Source organism: Mobula birostris, chromosome 4, assembly GCF_030028105.1.
Source record: "Mobula birostris isolate sMobBir1 chromosome 4, sMobBir1.hap1, whole genome shotgun sequence".
Lineage (NCBI taxonomy): Eukaryota > Metazoa > Chordata > Chondrichthyes > Myliobatiformes > Myliobatidae > Mobula > Mobula birostris.
This window is the reverse complement of record NC_092373.1, coordinates 182,487,872-182,509,996: the sequence shown is the minus strand read 5'-3', so window position 1 is coordinate 182,509,996 and position 22,125 is coordinate 182,487,872. Positions and strand designations below refer to the sequence as shown.

The 22,125-nt window shown below is 44.6% G+C and overlaps 1 long non-coding RNA gene across 1 annotated transcript; it reads right to left on the bottom strand.

Moving 5' to 3' along the window:
• Positions 1-207: 207 nt before the first annotated feature.
• Positions 208-21,540, bottom strand: LOC140196815 (uncharacterized). Its single transcript, XR_011885816.1, has 3 exons — positions 19,462-21,540; positions 17,398-17,701; positions 208-9,854 (listed from the first exon to the last, which is right to left on the bottom strand). It is a non-coding gene; the product is annotated as an uncharacterized lncRNA (long non-coding RNA).
• Positions 21,541-22,125: the final 585 nt, after the last annotated feature.

Below are 22,125 nucleotides of genomic sequence, written 5' to 3'. Positions count from 1 at the left end.
CGCAGAGTTCACTGACTGATACTCTTGGGATACACAATGCTGAGACAGATTTATTCATAGACCATTTACAGATGGCCTTAGGGACTTCTAGTATTCTTTCTGAGAGCAGTTAGTCACATAATCTATCCATAAAATTGGTGATAAACTTTAGGTAACAATTATTGTTCTCAATCAATATTATATACTGTATGTATATTATTACTTCCCTTTATTAAAAAAGCATGTATAAGCCGATTTAACTATTTACAAATTTTACGAAGTACATTTATTATCAAAGTATGTATGCTATGTACAACCTTGGGATTTGTCTCCTCACAGGCAGCCTCAAAACAAAGAAACCCAACAGAACACATTAAAACAAAGAAGATGGTCAAACACCCAACATGCAGAAAAGCAGGCAAATCGTGCAAGCAATAAAAGTAAGCAACTAACATTCAGAACTGAAGTTCATGAAAGTGAGTCCACAGACACGAAGCCAGTCATCACTGTAGTTGATCCAAGGGCCTGTTAGTTGCAGGCCACAGCGTCATTTCAGTGCAGAGACAGGTAAACCTCGTGGAGCATTGAAGTGAACTGGCCCGTCCCTCGCCTCCGGCCCCGACACCCTGACCTTTTCAATCTGGCCCGGCGCATAAATCATCCAAACCTTAGGCCTGGGCCCTGCCACTTCGATACACTCTCGGGCCTGGCCTCCCCTCCCATCCTTTATTGGGCCTATACCTGGACTTTTCCAATTCGATCCAATGCTAAACTCAATCAATTGACCCAACAATAAATTTTATTCACAATTTAACCAACAATAAACTTTGTTCACATAAATTTGCAGATGCTTGCTTTTCCCCTTTCATGCTTGTCTGGATCTTAGACCTGCTACCTTCCCGATGCAGTGATGTTGGGACTCCGTGTCCTTATGAGGCCTGTCACTTCTGATAGCTATTGGTAAATCACCATCCCAGCTTTATTGTCAGTGTGAAGTCGGAGTTTTGTTTTTAATCTCTGATGAGGTTCTTTGTTGTGTTTGCAGACTGACACATTTGACACAACTTGACTTTGACAAGAAGATCAAAAGTCTCATACCACCCCCCCTGGAATTTTCAATAAACACAACTGGACACAAAAAAAAGCTGTTAAAACACATGACATAATCTTTAAAAGGTGACAGCCTTAAAATAATAATCATAGTTAAAAACCAGTACTGTACATACTTAAAGAGGATTAGATAATCTGGTTTTGGTCATGTTATTGAAGAATAAATATTGGCCAGGACACAAGGGAAAGCCCACCTACTCTTAGAGTCATAGAAAAGTACAGCACAGAAACAGGCCTTCCAGACCACTTAGTCCATGCCGAAACCATTTAAACAGCATACTTCCATCAGCCTGCACTGGGACCATAGCCCTCCATACCCCTATCATCCATGTACTTATCCAACCTCGCTTAAATGTTGAAATCAAGCTTGCATGCACGACTTGTGTTGGCAGCTCGTTCACACTCTCACAACCCCCTGAGTGATGAAGCTTCCTCTCATATTCCCCTTACACATTTCACCTTTCACCCTTAATCCATGACCTCTAGTTGTAGTCCCACCCAGCCTCAGTGGAAAAGGCCTGCTTGCATTTACCCTATCTAGACCCCTCATAATTTTGTATACCTCTATCAAATCTCCTCTCAATCTTCTATGCTCTAAGGAATAAAGCCATAATCTATTCAATCTTTCCTTATAACTCATGTCCTCCAGACCCAGCAACATCCTTGAAAACTTTGTCTGTACTCTTCCAAACTTATTTACGTCTTTCCTGTCAGTAGGTGACAAAAAAACTGCACACAATACTCCAAATTAGACCAACGTATTATACAACTTCAACATAACATTCCATCTCCTGTACTCAATACTTTGATTTATGAAGGCCACCGTGCCAAAAACTTTCTTTCTGACTCGAACTACCTGTGACAGCATTTTCAATGAATTATGGACCTGTATTCCCAGATGCCTCTGTTCTACCATATTCCTCAGTGCCCTGCCATTCACTGTGTAAGACCTACCATGGTGGTCCTACCGAAGTGCAACACTTTGCACTCCTCTGCATTAATTTCCATCTGCCATTTTCTGCCCATTTTTCCAGCTGATCCAGATCCCTCTGCAAGTCATGACTGCCTTCCTTGCTGTCCACTACACTCCCATTCTTGGGTCATCCACAAATTTGCTGATCCAGTTAAACACATTATCATCCAGATCCTTGATATAGATGGCAAACTACAACGGACCTAGCACTGATTCATGCAGCATGACTAGTCACAGGCCTCCAGTCAGAGAGGCAAGCATCTAGCACTACACTCTGGCTTTTCCCACAAAGCCAGTGCCTAATCCAATTTACTACCTCATCTTGAATGCAAAGCAACTGAACCACCTTGACCAACCTCTCATGCGGGACCTTGTCAAATGCCTTGCTAAAGTCCATGTAGACAACGTCCACTGCTTTGTCCTCATCAGTTTTCCTGATAATTTCCTCAAAAGTTTCTATAAGATTGGCTGGATTTGACCTATGATGCACGATGCCATGTTGACTGTCCTTAATCATCCATGTCTATCCAAATACTTATATATCTAGTCCCTTAGAATACCTTCCAATAATTTTCCCAATACTGATGTCAGAATCACCAGCCGGCAATTTCCTGGTTTTTGTTTAGAGCCTTTCTTAAACAGCAGAACAACTTTGGCTGTCCTCCAGTCCTCTAGTACCTCTCCTGTCACTAAAGATGATTTAAATATTTCTACCAGAGTCCCGGCAATTTCTGAACTTGCCTCCCGTAGGGTCCAAGGGAACACCTTGTCAGGTACTGGGGATTTATCCACCCTAATTTGTCTCAGTACAACAAACACCTCCCCTGCAATCTGTACAGGGTCCATGAAGTTGATGCCACTTTGCCTCACTTTTATATACTCTGTGTCAATCTCCTGAGTAAATAAAGATGCAAAAAATGTTTAAGATTTCTTCCATCACTTTTGGCCCCACATATGGATTACCATTCTGATATTCCAGAGGACCAATTTTGTGTCTTGCGATCTTTTTGCTCTTAACATACCTGTAGAATCCCTTAGGATTCTCCTTCACCTTGTCTGCTAGAGCAACTTCATGCCTTCTTTTAGCTATCCTGATTTCTTTCTTATGTGTTCTCTTGGATTTCTTATACTCCATAAGCACCTCATTTGCTCCTACCTGTCTATACCTGTTATTCACCTCCTTTTTCCCCTAACCAGGGCCTGAATATTTCTTAAAAACCAAGATTCCCTACACTTGTTAACTTTATCTTTTATTCTGACGGGCACATACAAGCTTTGTACTCTCAAAATTACTTACCTTTGACGGAAAACATCTTGTCCCAATCCACACTTGCCAGATAATTTCTGATACCATCAAAATTAACCTTCCCCCAATTTAGAATCTCAACCTGTGGACTGGACCTATTTTTTTTTGCATATTTACTTTGAAACCAATGACATCGTGGTCATCAGATACAGGGTATTCCCCGACACAAACTCCTGTCACTTGCCCTTTTTTCATTCACTCGTAGCAGATCATGTATCGCATACTCTCTCGTTGGGACTTCTACGTTCTAATTAAGGAAACTTTCCTGAACACATTTTCTCCATCTACTTTGTAATAATGCAACGGGATAAATTATAGAAAGAACAGACAGCTTCTCAGTTGTACAGAGTTATTTAGCACCGAAACAGATCCTTCAACCCAACTTGTCTGTGCTGACCAGTATGATTTCTGAGCTGGTCCTAGTTGCATGCATTTGGCTCATATCTCTCCAAACATAAATCTTTCCTACTTATAAATAGCCATAAATTTCATGTCTCTGATTCAGCCCCAACAGCACACTCAATATGGTGCTTGCTCAGTATTGCTCTGATGTGTCAGCCTCAATTGCATGCTCAGGAATCTGACCTAGGACTTGAACCCACAGTCTTCTTATTTGGAGGTAGAAGTGCCAACATCAAAAATGTATCCATTGCTGAGGCTATTGTGGCACTGAAGGGTGCTGTGTGAAGAAGGATGAGCCTCTCCATTGCTCACTCCATTCTGGTACGGTTTAATTAAGCCGTTCTGCCCCTTTGCTTACACAGGTTTTGGGAGAGTATTTTAATGAGTTGTTCTTCCTGTTATAATCACATTTATGGATAACCATTTTCTCTGTTGTGTAGAAATTGCAGCCTTTGAGATATCTCCTTGTTCATACTTTTGAAATCTTTGGAATCACCTTGGTTACCAAAGAACTCCAACTCATTCCTCATTGTTCTGGAAGACAGAATTCCCAGTGTAATTTGTCGGAATGCATCATACAAGTTTGTTTCAGTCATGGAAGTGACCAGCGTGCATAACATAGGTTGAAGACCTCTACATACAAACAACCTGGGTCTTTAATGTTGCAGAGTATTGTATAATAGTTGCAGTCACTGTGCACTGATTGTATATTCCTTACATCTTCAATGGGCAGTGCCTCATTAAGTAGTATCTTCAACGGCAAGTGCCTCACCATTCAGGACAGGCCCTCTTCTTGATACTGCCATTGGAGAGGAGATACAGGAGCTTGGTGACCCACACTCAACAATTCCAATGCCCCTTCCTCTCCTCCGCCATCAGATTTATGAATACTACCTTGTTATCCCTTACCTTGACACTATTTATTTACTTATTTTGTACTTTGTAGTAAATTTCATGCCTTTGCATTATACTGCTGTCACAAAACAACAAGTTTTACATCATATATGTCAGTGATAATAAATCTAATTCTGACCCTGATAACCAATTCATTTGAATTATGTATATGTAAAATCAGCCATATATGAAAGATTATATATTCTTGAACACACTGGTGTACAATTCATTACACTTTATCACAAAATACATTTATTTGAACAATCAAAAAAGTCCTACTTTTAAAAATGAGTGAGCCCATATGTTGAATTCCAATATAATGAAACCGCTATGGAAGATAATGTGCATTAAGCTACAGTGATGAAACACAGATGGCACACTGGGAAATCTCAGAATCAATTATATGATAAGTATACTTAAGTGTCATTTGGATAAACATCGTGCAACTGTATTGTTAGCAGGGTGTCAGGAAATGTTGGAAGTTCAAAGTAAATTTATTATCAAAGTACATATTATCATCATCATTATGTGCTGTATCGTATGACTTGGGCTATCATGGTCTGTCAATGACCATGATTGTTCTTGGCAATTTTTTCTACAGAAGTGGTTTGCCATTGCCTTCTCCAGGGCAGTATCTTTAGAAGTCGAATGACCTCAGACATTATCAATACTCCTCAGAGATTTTCTGCCTGGAGTCAGTGCTTGCATAATCAGGACTTACGATATGCACCAGTTGCCTATATGACCATTCATCACCTGCTCCCATGGCTTCAAGTGAGCCTGATCAGTCCAAACAAGTGCTACATTTTGTCCAAGGGTGACATGCAGGCCAGCAGAGAGAAGAAGTGTATTGCACCTTCTTTGGTAGAGACGTATCTCCACCCTGCCACCTAAAAAAATATATATGCCAACATATACAACCTGACATTCATTTTCTTGCAGCCATACACAATAAATCCAATAACAGAATCAAAGAAAGACTGCACCCAACAGGATGGACAACCAGAAAGACCAAAACAAAAAGAAATAATAATAATAAAACAATAAGCAACAACTATTGAGAACATGAGATGAGGAGTCCTTGAAAATTATTCCATCGATTGTGAGAACAGTTCGATGATGGGGCAAGTGAAGTTGAGTGAAGTTATCCTCTCCGGTTCAAGAGCCTGATGGTTGAGGGTAATGAATATTCCTGAACCTGGCGGTGTGAGTCCTGAGGCTCTTGTATCTTCTTTCTGATGGCAGCAGTGAGAAGAGAACATGACCTGGGTGGTGGGGATCCCTGATGATAGATGCTGCTCTCCTGCAACAACGCTCTGTGTAGATGTGCTCTATGGTGGGATGGGCCTGACCACTGATAGACTACTCTCTGTAGGATTTTCCATCCAAGGTTATTGGTGTTTCCATGGCAGGCTGTGATGCAGCCAGTCAATATACTCTCCACTGTACATCAATGGAAGTTTATCAAAGTTTTAGATGTCATACTGAATATTTGCAATGTCCTAAGGAAACAGAGGCACTAAGGTGCTTTCTTCATAATTGCATTTATGTGCTAGGCCCAAGACAGGTACTCCAAAATGATAACATCAAGGAATTTAAAGTTGCTGATCCTCTCCTCCTCTGATTCCATGAAGAGGACTGGGTCATGGACCTCTGGTTTCCTCCTCCTGAAGTCAATAATCTGCTCCTTGGTCTTGCTGACATTGAGTAAGAGGCTGTTGCTGTGGCACAAGTCAGCCAGATTTTCATCCTCCTGCTTCTATACTGGTTCATCACCACATTTGATTCGCTCTACAATAGAGGTATTGTCAGCAAACTTAAATATGGCATTAGAGTTGTGCTTAGCCACAGTCAGACTTGTAAAGCAAGTAGAACAGAGTTTTAAGCACACAGCCTTGTGGTGCACCTGTGCTGATGGAGACTGTGGAGGAGATGTTGTTGCCAATCCAAACTGGCTGCGGTCTGCATGTGAGGAAATCAAGAATCCAGTTGCATAAGAAGATAATTGAAGGTTAGGAGCAAATGTTTGAGGCTGGCTGGTTTGATAAGTGAACAAGGACTGTGAATGAGAGCTAGGTTTAAATAGGCTTCAGGTGGTGAGTTAGAAACGAATGGCAGGTGACTCCCATTAGCTGGATGGAGACTGCATGTGCAGGCCTGACTGGACCCTCCCCCCTTTATGGCTGCCCCCAATGGGCTAGGTCCATCTAGATGCGTCCAGTGTAACTCTTCGCTGAGCAATGGATCAAAGATGTAATTGGACAACACCCTTGATCCCTCCTCCATCCATACCCTTCCCAGTCGAACAGGTGCTGTACACCATATTCATTACAATGTGAATCCATCAACCAATGAACTGTGTACATTGGCCCACCTTACACCATCCTAGGTTCCGGAGGTGGAGGCTAGGCTGGGTCGAGTGGTCCATGGACAACGAGTCTGAGGTAGGATACTTGGAAGGAAGGTGTGATCTTGGGTGATGGTGGCAGTTAGAGATTGTAATTAATTGGATTGATACGATGGGTAATCTTGAAAGGACTAATTAACTGGGGCACAGGTTTATGAGAGTTGGTGCATAGGGGCTGATCTCTGGCGGACAGCCAAACAAGGTCCCCTAGTCGGAAAGCTGGTCACTGACAGTGGTTAGCCTGGCAGCAGTAGGCACAGTCAGAGCTAGGATGGCCTTCTGTGCCCTCTTCCAAGTATTCCACCATTGGCAAAACAGAGCCCTGAAGTTTAGGACCTCCAGTGTTGGCTCTTCTGTGGGGAACAAAAGGGGTCAGTAGCCATGAAGTATGTCAAAGTGTGACATACCCGTGGCAGAGGAGGTGTGTAGATTGTGGGACAGCTCAGCCCAGAGCAGATACTCCTTCCACGTGGAAGGGCTAGAGATGGCAAAGCATCACAGAAACTTCTCCATTTGCTGATTGGCTCTTTCTGATTGCCCGGTTGTCTGCAGATAAACTCATTGAAGTGTGGAGGAGGTAGTAGAAGGCTTGGCTGAAGCAAGAGACAAACTGTGAACCCCAGGAAGCCATGGAGGAGAACTACATATTGGAGAACTAGGACCGCTGTAGCAGTGCCTGATGGAAGCTTGGGGAGGGGAATGAACTGATTCACCACTGTCACGCTCACCATGGCCCCATCGGAAGGTGGAAAACGTGTGACAGCCTGGTGACATGTGACCAGGCACCGAGGGATCGGTAGGGGGATGTAGGAGCCCAGAGGGCTGATGGTTGGAGGAACCGGGCTGGGCACATTGAGCAATGTTAGCAACAAACTGAGGTACATCTGTGATGATGGTGGACCATCAGGACCAGCATTGCAGAAAATCCAGAGTCTGTCGTGTGCCTGGATGGCTAGTGAGGGGTGAGGAGTGGGCCCGCTGGAGTGCCTCAGAGCACACAGTCACCAGCACGTACATGCAGTTGTCAGGTGCATTGGCCAGAGCAGGCTTGTGCTGTAGGACCTGGCGGACCTGGTTCTCAAGGTTCCAGATGATTGGGGCAAGGATCTGAGAGGATGGAATGAAGGTTGAACTGTTGTGACAGAGCATCCACCTTTGTATTTCTGGAACCAGGTTGGTAGGAGATGAAGTTGAATTGCTCGAAGATGAGGGCCCAGCAAGTCTGATGTGGGTTGAGTTGGTGGGACTGTTGTATGGACATAAGGTTCTGGTGGTGGGTCCAGATCAGGAAGGGCTCAGTGTTCCCCATCAGCCAGTTTCCATTCCTCCAAGGTCCAGTAGCTCCCCTTCTCCTTCTCCATAACAGTACTGTGTGGAGTTGAGCAGGTGTGAGAAGACACAAGGTTGTGCCTTGCCATCTGGTCTTCACTGGGAGAGAATGGCCCCGGTGCCCATGTCAGATACATCCACCTCTAGCACACAATTCCAAGAGGGGTTCAGATGGCGGCGAATGGAAGTGGTGGTGTAATATCTCTTGTGGTCCCCGAAAGCTTGGGCTGTGGCAGTAGATCAGGTTATCCATGAGGTAGGTGAGAGGAGCAGTGATCTAGCTGTGGTTTCTGATGAAATGGCAGTAGAGGTTGGAGAGGACCAAGAAGCACTATAGCTGTTTGAGGGCACAGAAGGGGCCATTCAACAATGGTGTGAACTTTCTCCAGGTCCATGGTTTTACCTTGGGGTGAAACAACGCAACTCAGGAAAGAAATGACTTGGGTGTCGAACTGGCATTTTTTCTTTAAACTTGTAGTACAGTTGCTTTATGAGGAGACGCTGAAAGACTGTATGGATGTGATAGATGCGGATTTGGGTTTCCTTGGAGAAGATGAGGATATCATCAAGGTAAATAAACACATAACAATGGAGCTTGTCTCAAAGGATCTCGTTAATAAAGGCTTGGTAAATGGCTGGACTACTAGAAAATCCCAAAGCTACACCAAGTATTCGTAGTGGCCAGTGGGAATTATGAATGCTGTCTTCCACTTGTCTCTCTAGCGGAAGCAGATCCGGTTGTTCGCACTCCGTGGATATAGTTTGCTGAAGATCTGGGCACTGTGGATTTTTTTGAATGTGCTGTCCACCAAGAGGAGAGGGTATGTTTCTTAATGATGATTTTGTTAAATCCACAGTAGTTAATGCAGGGACAAAGACCCCCATCTTTCTTTTTGACGAAGAAGAATCCTACATCGACTGGGGACTTGGATAGTTGAATGAAGCCATGTTGTAGCACTTCGGTGATGTAGTCATTCATGGTTTGGCTCTCATGAGGGGAGAGGGAGAACAGACAGCAACAAAGAGGGGTGGCGCCCGGCGGGAGGTTGATCATGCAGTCATGTGGTCTGTAGGCAGTAGGGTGCTGGCCTCCCTTTTAGTGAAAGTGTTGGCTAAGTCATGGTATTCCTTTTAGGAGTTTGGAAGGTCGAGGGTTTTCTCTATCTCCATGGATTTATGGGCTGAAATCAACTGAAAGTAGCAATACAAGTAGACAGGGGGTATAGAAGCTGTATATCCATATTTGCCTTCTTTGGTTGGATGTTGAGGATAAAATTAGGGGAGTCATATCACGGCTGTACAAAACTTTGGTCAGACTTCATCTGGAATATTGTGTGTAGTTCTGGAAGGATGTGAAGACTTTGCAGAGGGTACAGAAGTCGATGTTGCCTGGATTGAATGGTATGGAAAACTTGAATTGTTTTCTCTGGAGCATTGGAGACTGAGGAGATGACCTGAAAGAGGCATAGATATGGTTGAGTGTCAGAGTCTTTTTCCCAGGATGAAAATGTCATTTGCTAGGGGGGCATAGAATTAAGGTGGGGGGATGTTTTAAGAGGATTTACAAGACTAATGCTTTACACGGAATATGCTAGGTGCCTGGAGCGTGGAGGTTGTGCATGCAGTTACAAGTGCAACATTTAAGAAGCATTTAGACAGGTAAGTGTACAGACAGGAAATGAAGGTTAGATATATGCAGTTAGAATGGATTAGTTTAGGTTGGCATTTGGTTGCCATAGTTATTTTGGATCAAGGGGCCTGTGCATTGCTGTTCAGTTCTGTGTTTTTTGTTCTAGAACATAGAATATAGAACTTGTCACAAGAATTCCCCAAGGGTCTAATTACCTTTAGCTTTTTTCACCAATGCCTTCCTCTCCATTGTAAAGCCAGAAGGACTGCATAAAATATGGCATTCAATTTATGCAAACATGTCCCACCAAAGCAGTAATGTTTTGACTGGGTAAGTATTTTTTTAAAAAATATTTTTAACAAAGAGAATGAGTTCCCTTCGGTACAAAGGTCAAGAATCTGAAGATATTAATGAATCTGCACGTGCAGGCTTCAGCTAGCTAATAGCAATCACCTGCTGCTCATACTAGACGTATCACCTGCAGCCTATTTAACCCCAGATGACCTGGCTGGTGGCGTAGTGGCATCAGTGCAGGACTGCGGGGCGGGAGGTCCCGAGTTCGAAGCCAGCTGGCTCCCCTGCGTGCCTTTCATCTGTGCTGGGTTAAGAGCTGGTGATCTCTTTGAAAAACTCACCCGGCAGAAGGCAATGGCAAACCGCTACTGTAACTTGCCTCATACGCGATTCCCAACTACGTCAGAGTGGCGTGGGAGGAAGTCGTCCGCTAACTGGAAAAATTCTGGATGCGATGTACCTTTCTTTTCATCCACAGTCCTTGTTCACTCATCAAACCAGGCAGCCTCAACCAGTTGCTCCTAGCTTTTACTGTCCCTGACTAAACTTCACCTTGTTCATCTGTTCTCTCTTGTTTTGTTACTGCGCACCCATCCCCCACCCGCCAACCCCACTGTGGCTTGGTATTTTGCAATCTATGATTAAAGTCATCCTTCACTGCTGAATCATCTCTGCTGCTCTGCTTTTGGGTCAAGTCTCCTCTATGTTTCCTGACAGGATGTGTGAACCAGTGATTGACTCAGCAGATTCGGATAAATGATCCAGAAGCAGCAGGAAACTATTGACCATCTACTTGTCACTCGTTTCCAACTCTTTGTCTCAGTACAGCAGTTCAGAGCCAGTCTACCACCTCCCACTGAGCCCCGGATTCCTGTGGCCGAATGTTTCATTGGATCTCCGACCCGAAGCTGCAGTGCCAATGTGCCTTACACTTTGATCTCCAGATGTCTCCGGACCGGGCCAAGATCGCCTTCCTCGTCTCTCTCTTGACTGGACGAGCTATGACCAGGGCAACCGCTAACAGGAACAATACGACCCTCATTTGTAACAACTATGAAGATTTCACTGCTGAGGTGTGCCAGGTTTTTGACCAGCTGGGAAGTGGAAGGGAATCTGATACTTCATCTGTGTCAAGGCCCATGCTCAGTGCTGGATTACGCAGTAGAATTCAGGACCCTCATGTTCAGATCTGGATTACACAGTGGAATTCAGGACCCTCACGTTCGGATCTGGATTACACAGTGGAATTCAGGACCCTCACGTTCGGATCTGGATTACACAGTGGAATTCAGGATCCTCACGTTCGGTGCTGGATTACAGAATGGAATTCAGGACCCTCATGCCCGGAGCTGGATTACACGGTGGAATTCAGGATCCTCACGTTCGGAGCTGGATTACACGGTGGAATTCAGGACCCTCACATTCGGATCTGGATTACACAGTGGAATTCAGGATCCTCACGCTCGGTGCTGGATTACACGGTGGAATTCAGGACCCTCACACTCGGATCTGGATTACGCGGTGGAATTCAGGACTCTATGTGTGCAAATTGGACTCCTTACCATATCTGTCTCTCATTCCTTCAACATCATGGCCATTCCGCTATTGGGATGAGTGGATGAGAGTGCTCATAACGTTCACTGGCCATTACGAATACTTGGTGATGCCTTTCAGACTTCCCAGCAGTCCAGTCATTTTCTAAGCCTTCATTAGTGAGATTCTCCAAGACACGCTACACAGGTATGTGTCTGTCTACTTCGACATCCTCATCTTGTCCAAGCATTCCCAAGACTGTTCAGTCCTTCAGCATCTCCTCAACCGCCACTTGTACTGCAAGTTAGAAAACTACCAGTTCCACAGCCCAGTCATTTCCTTCCTGGGTTACATCTTTTCACCCCAAGACATAACCATGGACTCAAAGAAAGTGCATGCCCTCTGTGTGTGACCCCAATGACAATCACTCAAATAGTGCTTCTTGGACATCTCCAACTTCTACCACCATTTCATCAGAAACTACAGCCAAATCATTGCACCTCCCACCTCCCTCAGCAAGTCATTTACCTTGCCGATAACCTGGTTTGCTGCCATGGACCAAGCTTTCAAAGAGCTCAGGAGATGCTCCACCACCACTCCCCTTCTTCAGCATCTGAACCTCTCTGGACCTTTTGTGGCCGAAATGGATGCTTCTGATGTAGGCGCCGGGGCAATCCTCTCCGAGTGAAGAATGGATGAGAAGACACATCCCTGTGCCTTCTTCTCACACATGTTCAACCCTACACAGCACCATCACGGAGTAGGAGACAGGGAGCTACTTGCTATCAAACGAGCAATGGAGGAATGAAGATATTGACTGATGGAAACACGGAGCCATTCCTGATCTGGACTGACCACTAGAACTTCATATCCTAACAACTCATCCCACACCTGGCTCACTGGGCCCTCTTCTTCGAGCAATTCAACTTCACCATTTCCTACTGACCCAGTTCCAAGGCCAATGCCCTGTCACAACAGTTTGATCCAGCTGAAATGGCAATCAACCCTCAGCTCATCATTCCATCCTCTCAGATTCTCGCCTTGATCATCTGGGAGCTTGTGAGTGAGATATGCTAGGCCCTACAGCAGGAGCCTGCTCTGGCCAACACACCTAACAACTGCATATACATGCCAGCAGCCGTGCACACAGACACATTCCATTGGGCCTATTCCTCAGCCCTCTCTGGCCGTCCAGGTGCATGACGGACTCTGGATTTTCTGCAACATCAGTTCTGGTAGCCCACCATGATCACAAGTGTACGTCAGTTCGTCGCTGTCTGCCTGGACCAATTCCTCCAACCAGCAGCTCTCTGACGTCCTGTGGCTCCCTCAACGCCATGGTCCCACATTGGGGAGGGACTTCATCATGTTTTCCACCTTCTGATGGGGCCATGGTGATCTGAACGGTCCTCCAAGGCTGCCCACTTCATTGCCCTCCCCAGGCTTCTATCAGTTGCTGATATGGCAGACCTCATTCTTCAACATGTAATTCGTATCCACAGCTTCCCTCATGGCATTGTGTCAGAACAGGGCCCACAATTCATCTCCCAGTTCTGCTCATTCCTCTACACCTCACTGAGTTTGTCCTCTGCTAACTCCAGCTGAAGTTAGTTCAGAAGGAGCCAATCAGCAAATGAAGAAGGTTCTGCAATTCTTCACCGCCCTTAACCCTTCCACACAGAAGAAGTATCTGCTCTGGGTCAGGCTGTCTCACAATATGCACACCTCCTCTGCCACCGAGGATGGCACCTTTTGAAGAGCTTCAACCCCCATTGTTCCTCACAGAAGAGCCGACGATGGAGATCCCATCTACCAGGTCCTGGTTTGCCGCTGCCAGAATGCTTTGAGGAGGGCACAGAGCTGCCACCATGCCTACCATCACCAGGGCAACTTCCAACGGTGCCCAGCCAAACTACTCCAACCTGGGGAACGTGTCCGGATGTCTACACGATATCTATCTGCCCCTCGTACATTGACTACCACAAGCTCTCGCCCTAGTTCATTGGTGCCTTCAAGATGACCCACCATATCAATCCAGTCACTTAATGTCTCCAGATGCCACTGTTCTTCAGGATCACATTTACCTTCCATGTGTCCTGCCTTGTCTTTTGTCCATGGACCACCCAATCCACCTGAGTCTACATCTCTGGAACCTAGGATGTTGGACAGTGATGCTGTGCACACAGATTTGCCTGTTGCTGGATACATGTCACAGTGGACAGGGTGTGCATTACCTGGTCAACTGGGAAGGCTACGGTCCAGAGGACAGGTCTTGGGTGCTGCCCAGTTATATCTTTAATTCATCGCTCGTCAAGAAACTTCAGTGGACTCATGTGAATCATCCTGGGCCGTTGAGGGCTGGTGGTAGCATGAGGGGGAGGGGACAGTGTGCGGTCATGCCTGAGCATGCAGGCTCCTCCCGTTCTTCACCCAGCTAATAGTACTCTCCTGCTGCTCATTCTAGACTCGTCACCTGCAGCCTATTAAACCCCAGTTCCCATCCACTCTCCTTGTTCACGTATTGAACCAGCCATTTGCTCCTAACTTCCTACCATTTGCCATGTTGCCTGTTGTGTTTAGTTTCTGTCCACTCTCGTTTTGTGGCCCTCATAATTTCTTATTTGGCAGCCTATTATTGAAGTTATCATTCAGTGCTGAATTGTTTCCTCTTTTCTGCTTTTGAATGAAGACTCTACAGTTCCTGACAGATACAGATTTAAAAAGATTGGCAAAGCAACCTAGCACTAGATCCAGATTGGCTTCTCCTCCAGGTATGTTCTCAAATTGTGCCAGAAATCCTTCCTGGGCACACATACCGATCTTTTCCACTGGATGTTTGGTAATCTCACTGGGGCAGTGTGTGGTGCAGACAGATTGTGGGTAACAAGAAATGGAAAAATTCAATGTGTATCCTATTGGGCTGTCAGCTGTCCAAATGGAATATGAGGTCTTGTTCTTATAATTTGTGTTTGACTTCTCTACAGCAATGGACAGATAGGTTAGTGTGGGAGCAGGATGCAGGGTTAAAATGACATGCAACTGGGAGCTCAAGATGGCCGTTGTGGACACAGGTGCTCTGCAGAATGGTCGTCTAGCCTGTGATAGGTTTCAACAATGAGGAGGCCACATCCCTGTCATCCAATACAGTAGAGCAGGTTGGAAGTGGTGCAGGTGAATCTCTGGCTCAATTGGAAGAGCTGTTTAGGTCTCTGATGGTGGTGGGGGTGAATTGGAGAAAGTGTCAGGGATGAGAGAACTAGGGAGCCCTGAAGAGAGTGGTCCCTGCAGAAATCAGAAAGGTTGGATGCGAGAGGTGGTGGTATCGTATTGGAGCCAGTGGAAAAGGCAGCAACTCAATAGTATGCACATCTCATATTCTGCTTGGTTAGCTTACAACCAATAGTGTGCATATTGAATTTTTCACTTTCAGATAATGGACACCACCACACACTTACCTGTCTACCCAGTTTTCTTCTCTCTTTGTTCACATCTTACAGTTCCTCCTCTCACCTCGTTCCATCTGTCCATCATCCTCACCCTGTCTGGCTCTACCTAATGCCTGCCAGTCTCTATTCTACCTCCCACCTCATGCTGTAAAATACTGGCATTCTTTCCTGTTCCCTCATGGGATTTTGATCCTAAACGCCGACGTACACTGTTCAGCTCCACCCTCTGAGTTCTTCCAGTATTCTACTTTTGCTCTAGATTCCAGCATATGCAATCCCTTTTGTTGTCGTACTGTTGAAAAGAATGATCGTGGTCACTGGGGCCAGGACAGTTCTTTTCAGTTAGACCGCTCCATACCACCTGTTGCTTTCAGAAAGGCTTGTGCAGTTCCTATTAATCAACAGGGAATGTCCTAAAGATCCTGCAGGAAAAGGAGGAGTCAGAAGGTCACTTAAGCAGACAGCCAAAGTATTTGGCAGAATGCCTCATCGCCATTGGACACTAAGACCATGCTTGTCTGATGTTGGAAAAAGTCCTTCTTGTCAGCTGTTTTGCGTGCATCGAAAGTCTCCTGTCGTGGATGTGGTGAGAGATGAGGACATCATCCATCTCCTTCTGAGTTGTGTATTTGCCAAGACAGTTTGAACGGGAAGCTGTGATCTTTGTCAAGGGTCATCCTGAACATCTGTGTAACAGAAAACGTTGTGTTTTACAGGCTGTCACCAAGGGTACACACGGAGACAAACATCAGCAGTAGCTGGAAGATCACCAGCTAGTTGAAAGAAACCCTTTAGCCTTCCAGAAACTTGCTGGATTTCTATTGCAAGGTGCTGTCCATGGCTGAATGTTGAGCTCCAAGATGCAGGACTACATTGAACCTTGGCAGCACTTCCTGAGGCTCTTTGTGGATATAGCTACAGATTACAGCTCTCCAATAAAATCCACATATGGACTGGAACCTGTGTGAGACCTCTTTGGGCCTGGCTCATGGAATACACAGGTTTGGAACATAAGTGCTGTGCTGATGTAAGTAAATAGAATGATGTATCTAATCAGTAAGCTTCAAGACCTTGGCCTCAATACCTCCTTGTTCAGTTGGATCCTCGATTTCCTTCCATGCAGACACCAGTCATTTGGGTTTGGCAGCATCTCCTCCACAATCTCTGTCAGCACAGGTGCACCATAAGGTTGTGTGTTTAGCCCCTGCTCTACTCACTTTACACCTATGACGGTGTGGCTAAGCACAACTCCTTATGCCATATTTAAGTTTGCTGATGACACCACTGTTGTAGGCCGAATCAAAGGTGGTGGCGAATTGAAAACCTGGCTGAGTGGTGCCAGAACAACAACCTCTCACTCAATGTCAGCAAGACCAAGGAGATGATTATTGACTTCAGGAGGAGGAAACCGGAGGTCCACGAGCCAGTCCTCACTGGGCGAAATCAGGTGTAGAGGGATGGTAACTTTAAATTCCTCGTGTTATCATTTCAGATGATCTGTCCTGGACCCAGCACTAAGTTCCTCAACCCATTACGAAGAAAGATGACAGTGCCTCAACTTTCTTAGAAGTTTGTGAAGATTCAGCACGATATCTATAACCTCAAAGGTGCAAGGGGTTCAAAGGTTCATTTATTACCGAAGCATGTATCCATATACAACTCTAAAATCTGTATTTCTCCAGATAGCCACAAAACAAAGAAAGAATATGAACGTCGTTTAGAGAGAAATATCAAACCCATCCCCCATGCAAAAAAGAATTGTGTCCTGATTATCATCCCCCCCCCACCAAACCTCCCTCACCCCACACAGAACAAACCAGGAACATCGACCCCCCCCCCCCAAAAACAATCACTCCCCCGCACAAAGAAACTAACAGAACATCAACCCTCAAAAACCCTCCCCTTGCATAGCAAAACAGAAAAGGAATGGGTGATTAAAAAAAAACACAGAATATAAAAATTATAACTCTGAATAAAGTCCACAGTCTATAAACGCAATTGTCCAATTCATAATTGCAGAACCACGATACCATCCTCCGATATCACTGACATTCAGTGAAAGAGAGGGACACCACACGAGGTAGAGAGGCCTACCTGCCTGCATCAGCGAGCCACACAGTGTTGGGCCGCTCACGGACTCCTTATCCGGCAGTGGTCAAAAGGCAGGCAGTCGGTGCTGACACTCTCACTTGCCTTCATGGTCTCAGTCTTCCTCGACGCTTCAATCAGTGATTAATGGACACTTCAAATAGTGAAATGGAGTTGAATCTCGGCTCACGCCCCATCTCAAATTCTCTTCACATTGAGGCTGACTGAGTATGTGCTCACTTCCTGGAATCTTCTCGGAGTCAGTAAAGCACCGGATCATTCAAACGATCTCCAAACTGTAAATCACCAGCTTTAACAGTCCCAGAAACACATTTAAGGTATAAAACAGACATAAAAGAAGTAAAAATGCTATTTTGATTTGCTATCTGAAAGATGTTGGCCAAGAGAGCACTGTACACTGGCACCATCCTGTCTTTGACTAACTTCTATAGATGTGTGGTGGAGTTTATATTGACTGACTGCATCACAGCCTGGTATGAAAACACTAATACCCTTGAATGGGAAATCCTACAAAAAGTAGTGGATACAGCCCAGCCCATCACAGATAAAGTTGCCCCACCACAGAGCCATCTACACTGAGCGTTGTAGGAAAGCAGCATCTATCATCAGGGACTCCCACCAAACAGGTCATGCTTTCTCCTCGCTGCTTCCATCAAGAAGAAGGCACAGAAGCCTCAGGACTCACAACACCAGGTTCAGGAAAATTTATTAACCTTTCGATCATCCGTCTCCTGAACCAGAGGGGATAACTTCACTCAACTTCACTTGCCGTATCACTGACTCACTTTCAGGGACTCCTCATCTCATGTTCTCAATAGTTATTTATACATATATATCTCCCCCCTCTCTCCTTTCTCTCTCACACACACTCTCTCTCTCTCACACACTCTTGTGAGTGCGAGTTTGCTGCCGATTCTTGAGTCGGGGGAACTTGAAATAAAAGTGGCGCTCCAGACTGTAACATCCAAACAGCAGTGGTTTGTCTCCTCTCTCGCGATGAGTAATGTCACTTTCTCCCTTGTCAGAGACAGCGAGAGCCCGAGGAATGTCAGACCGTTGGGATGAGCAGTAGTTTTTGATGGACATTACACCATGGTCTCTTTTGCGGCTTTGCTGTTGCTTGCATGATGGGTGGTGGAAGTGCTGGTGCTTTATGCCAGAATAAGTGGGGGGAGGGAGGGTTGATGCTGCTTGTGCATGGGAAGGGGGCAGGGGGCTTTGGGGTTCGTATCTTCTTCTGTCACTTATTCTTTGGGGATTTTCTTCTGTTTTGTGGATGTCGCAGAGAGTAAGAATTTCAGGTTGTATAATATATACTTTCTCTAATATTAAATAGAACCATTGAACTATATATTTGTAAATAGTGTCAAAGAATCATAGAAAACTACAGCACAAAATAGGCCCTTTGGCCCATCCAGTCCATGCTGAGCTATTTTTCTGCCTAGTCAGATCAACCTGCACCTGGACCATAGCCCTCCACACCTCTCCCATCCATGTAGCCATCCAAATCTCTCTTAGAAGTTGAAATCAGATCCGCATCCACCACTTCTGCTGGCAGCTCATTCCACACTCTCACCACCTTCAGAAGAAGAAGTTCCCCTCATGCTCCCCTTAAACGTTTCACCTTTCACCCTTAACCCATGACCTCTATTTCTAGTCTCACCCTACCGCAGTGTAAAAGGCCTGCTTGCATTTCCCCTGCCTGTACCCTAAAGGCCTGTTCCTGTGCTGTGGGGTTCTATCTCTCTAATATCATGCAATATAATGATCAATTATCTTGCCAGTTAGAAGGAAAACCTTACATATTTTATTCACCATTCCAGTTGTAATCAAATACAAATATGGAGTAAAATGGATTTTTTTTTTGTAAGTTATCATCTCAAAATCAATCACAATCACCATATTTGAGACCTAAAACACAAGGAGAGACCCATGGTAGAGCTTTTGCCTTTCACAATGTACACTGCGTAATTTTGTTAACTTCAATTCGGATAGGTTGGCAGAAAAACATCTCAAGGATATGCAGGAATGCTGTTGCTATTTACTTACCCAAAGCTGGGCAGTTTATCAGTTCTGATTCAGCATTATACTTTCAGTCTTGCCCGTTAGGGCCCTGATAAGCTGACTGAGTTGAAGTAGAATTCCTGGTGTCAGTGACATAACATGTCATTCATGTTCTATTGGTGAAGAAAAATGGATGGTTAATTCATAATGTATCGTGAAACTCTAATAATCTGCCACCGGATTGTTCAGAATTCTGGCTGGTCCAATATCTGTCTCCCTCAGTAGTCCCAGGTTGTGAGTTGAGGGGTCCAGAGTGTCTGGGGTTTTGGCCTGAGTTGTGGGTCATGACATATGCCAGTGATATTAAACTTGGTTCCAGAAGCCCTTTGGATTCTTCTACACCTTGTCTGCTCGAGCAACCTCCTGCCTTCTTTTAGCCCTCTGGATTTCCTTCTTAAGTGTTTTCTTGTATTTCTTATAGTCCTCAAGTCTCTCATTGATCCTACCTGCTATGTACCTCCCTCTTCATCAGGGTCTCAATATCTCTAGAAATCCAAGGTTCCCTAAACTTGTTATCCCTGACTTTTATTCTGACAGGAACATACAAACTCTGTACTCTCAAAATTTCACTTTTGAAGACCTGCCATTTACCAAGCACACCTTAGCCTGAAAACAACCCATCCCCATCTACACTTGCCAATTTCTTTCTGATACCATCAAGATTGGCCTTACTCCAACTTAAAGTCTCAAGCCGAGGAGCAGACCTATCCTTCTCCATAACTATACTGATCCTATTGGCATTATGATCACTGAATACAAAGTAGTCCCCTACATAAACTTCTGTCATCTGCTTTATCACACTTCCTAATAGGAGATCTAGTATCATACTCTCTCTAGTTGGAACTTCTATGTATGGATTAAGGAAACTTTCCTGAACACTTTTACAAGCTGTATCCCATCCAGCCCTTTTAAAGTATGAGAGTCCCAATCAACATGTGGAAAGTTAAAATCACCTACTATCACAACTTTGTGTTTCTTGCAACAGTTTGCGACCTCTCTGCATATTTACTCCTCTAAATCCCATGGACTGTTGAGTGGTCTATAATACAATCCCATTAACTTTATCCACCCCTTTCTTATTCCTCAGTTCCACCCATATAGCCTCAGTAGGTGAGTTCTCCAGTCTGTCCTGTCTGAGTATTGCCTTGACTAGTAATGCACCTCTCCCCCTTTAATCCTTCCCGCTCTATCATGTCTTAAACAATGGAACCCTGGAACAGTGATCTACCAGTAAAAAAGCAGTGATTTTTGACACTACTGCATGTGGAAGAGCAATGAAGACAGTCTATTATCTGCACTAAGTGTCTATGTTGGTTTTGTTCGTTTGTAGTCAGTCTAAAGAACAAGGCAGCGTACACTGTATGAATTCCTCAATCGATAACTATTAAGAAATAATAGTTTTATCGTAATATTGGTAGTCTTCTAATTTATGCTGTATTTCATTTAGATACATATTTGTTACTTAATTAAATGTAGTTTGTCTTTTTAAACTATTTCTATGAAACTTTGGCTAATTGGGACAGCCGCTTAATTTGGCCAAAATGTATTGGTCCCGATAAATTAACCATAATCCACTGTAAACAACTTGTTCATTTATTTACTGTCGGCCAATAGTTGTAACCAAAAAGGTAGCTCATCATCTCACCCCAAGCTCAGCCCCCTGGTCTCCTCTTTGTCCCATCAATGTGTCCGAAGGGAAATTTTTCTGAGTTTGGGATTGGCCTGTTTTCCCTATGGGAGATGATAGAGAACCACCTTGATTTGAATTATCCCTGGGAAAATGCAGAACATATTCCACTGGTTGAGATTTTTTTAAAATTTAGAAGTAGCCAGTTTTAAAATAATTATTTATTAATCTGTTTGTTTATGTATTCAGCGACCCAACCCGGTAAAAGACCCTATTGGCCCAACAAGCCTACGCCGCCCAATTTCACTCATGCGACCAATTAACCTACTGATCCACACATCAAAGTTGCTGGTGAACGCAGCAGGCCAGGCAGCATCTCTAGGAAGAGGTACAGTCGACGTATCAGTTAGTCCTGACGAAGGGTCTTGGCCTGAAACGTCGACTGTACCTCTTCCTAGAGATGCTGCCTGGCCTGCTGTGTTCACCAGCAACTTTGATGTGTGTTGCTTGAATTTCCAGCATCTGCAGAATTCCTGTTGTTAACCGACTGATCCATACGCTTTTGGAACGTGAGAGAGAACTCGTGAATCGGAGAAAACCTACGTGGTCACGGGGAGAATGTACAAACTCTGTACAGACAGCAGCAGAACTGAACCTCAGTTGTTGGCACTGCAATTGCGTCACGCTAACTGCTATGATACCGTAATGTCTCTTTAAATTATAATTTACATTGCTGTGGAGATGGGCATGTTCAAGTTGAAAGTCACGATTGTAAGTATTTCTGCATAATGACTACCATTTTGATCAAAATTTATTAGCAACCAATGGTGAAGTCTGTTTGTTTTACCCAGTGCAAGTCTGAGTGATCACCATTAATGAATGAATTAGAACCATAGAACCATAGAAACTACAGCACAGAAACAGGCATTTTGGCCCTTCTTGGCTGTGCCGAACCATTTTCTGCCTAGTCCCACTGACCTGCACACGGACCATATCCCTCCATACACCTCCCATCCATGTAT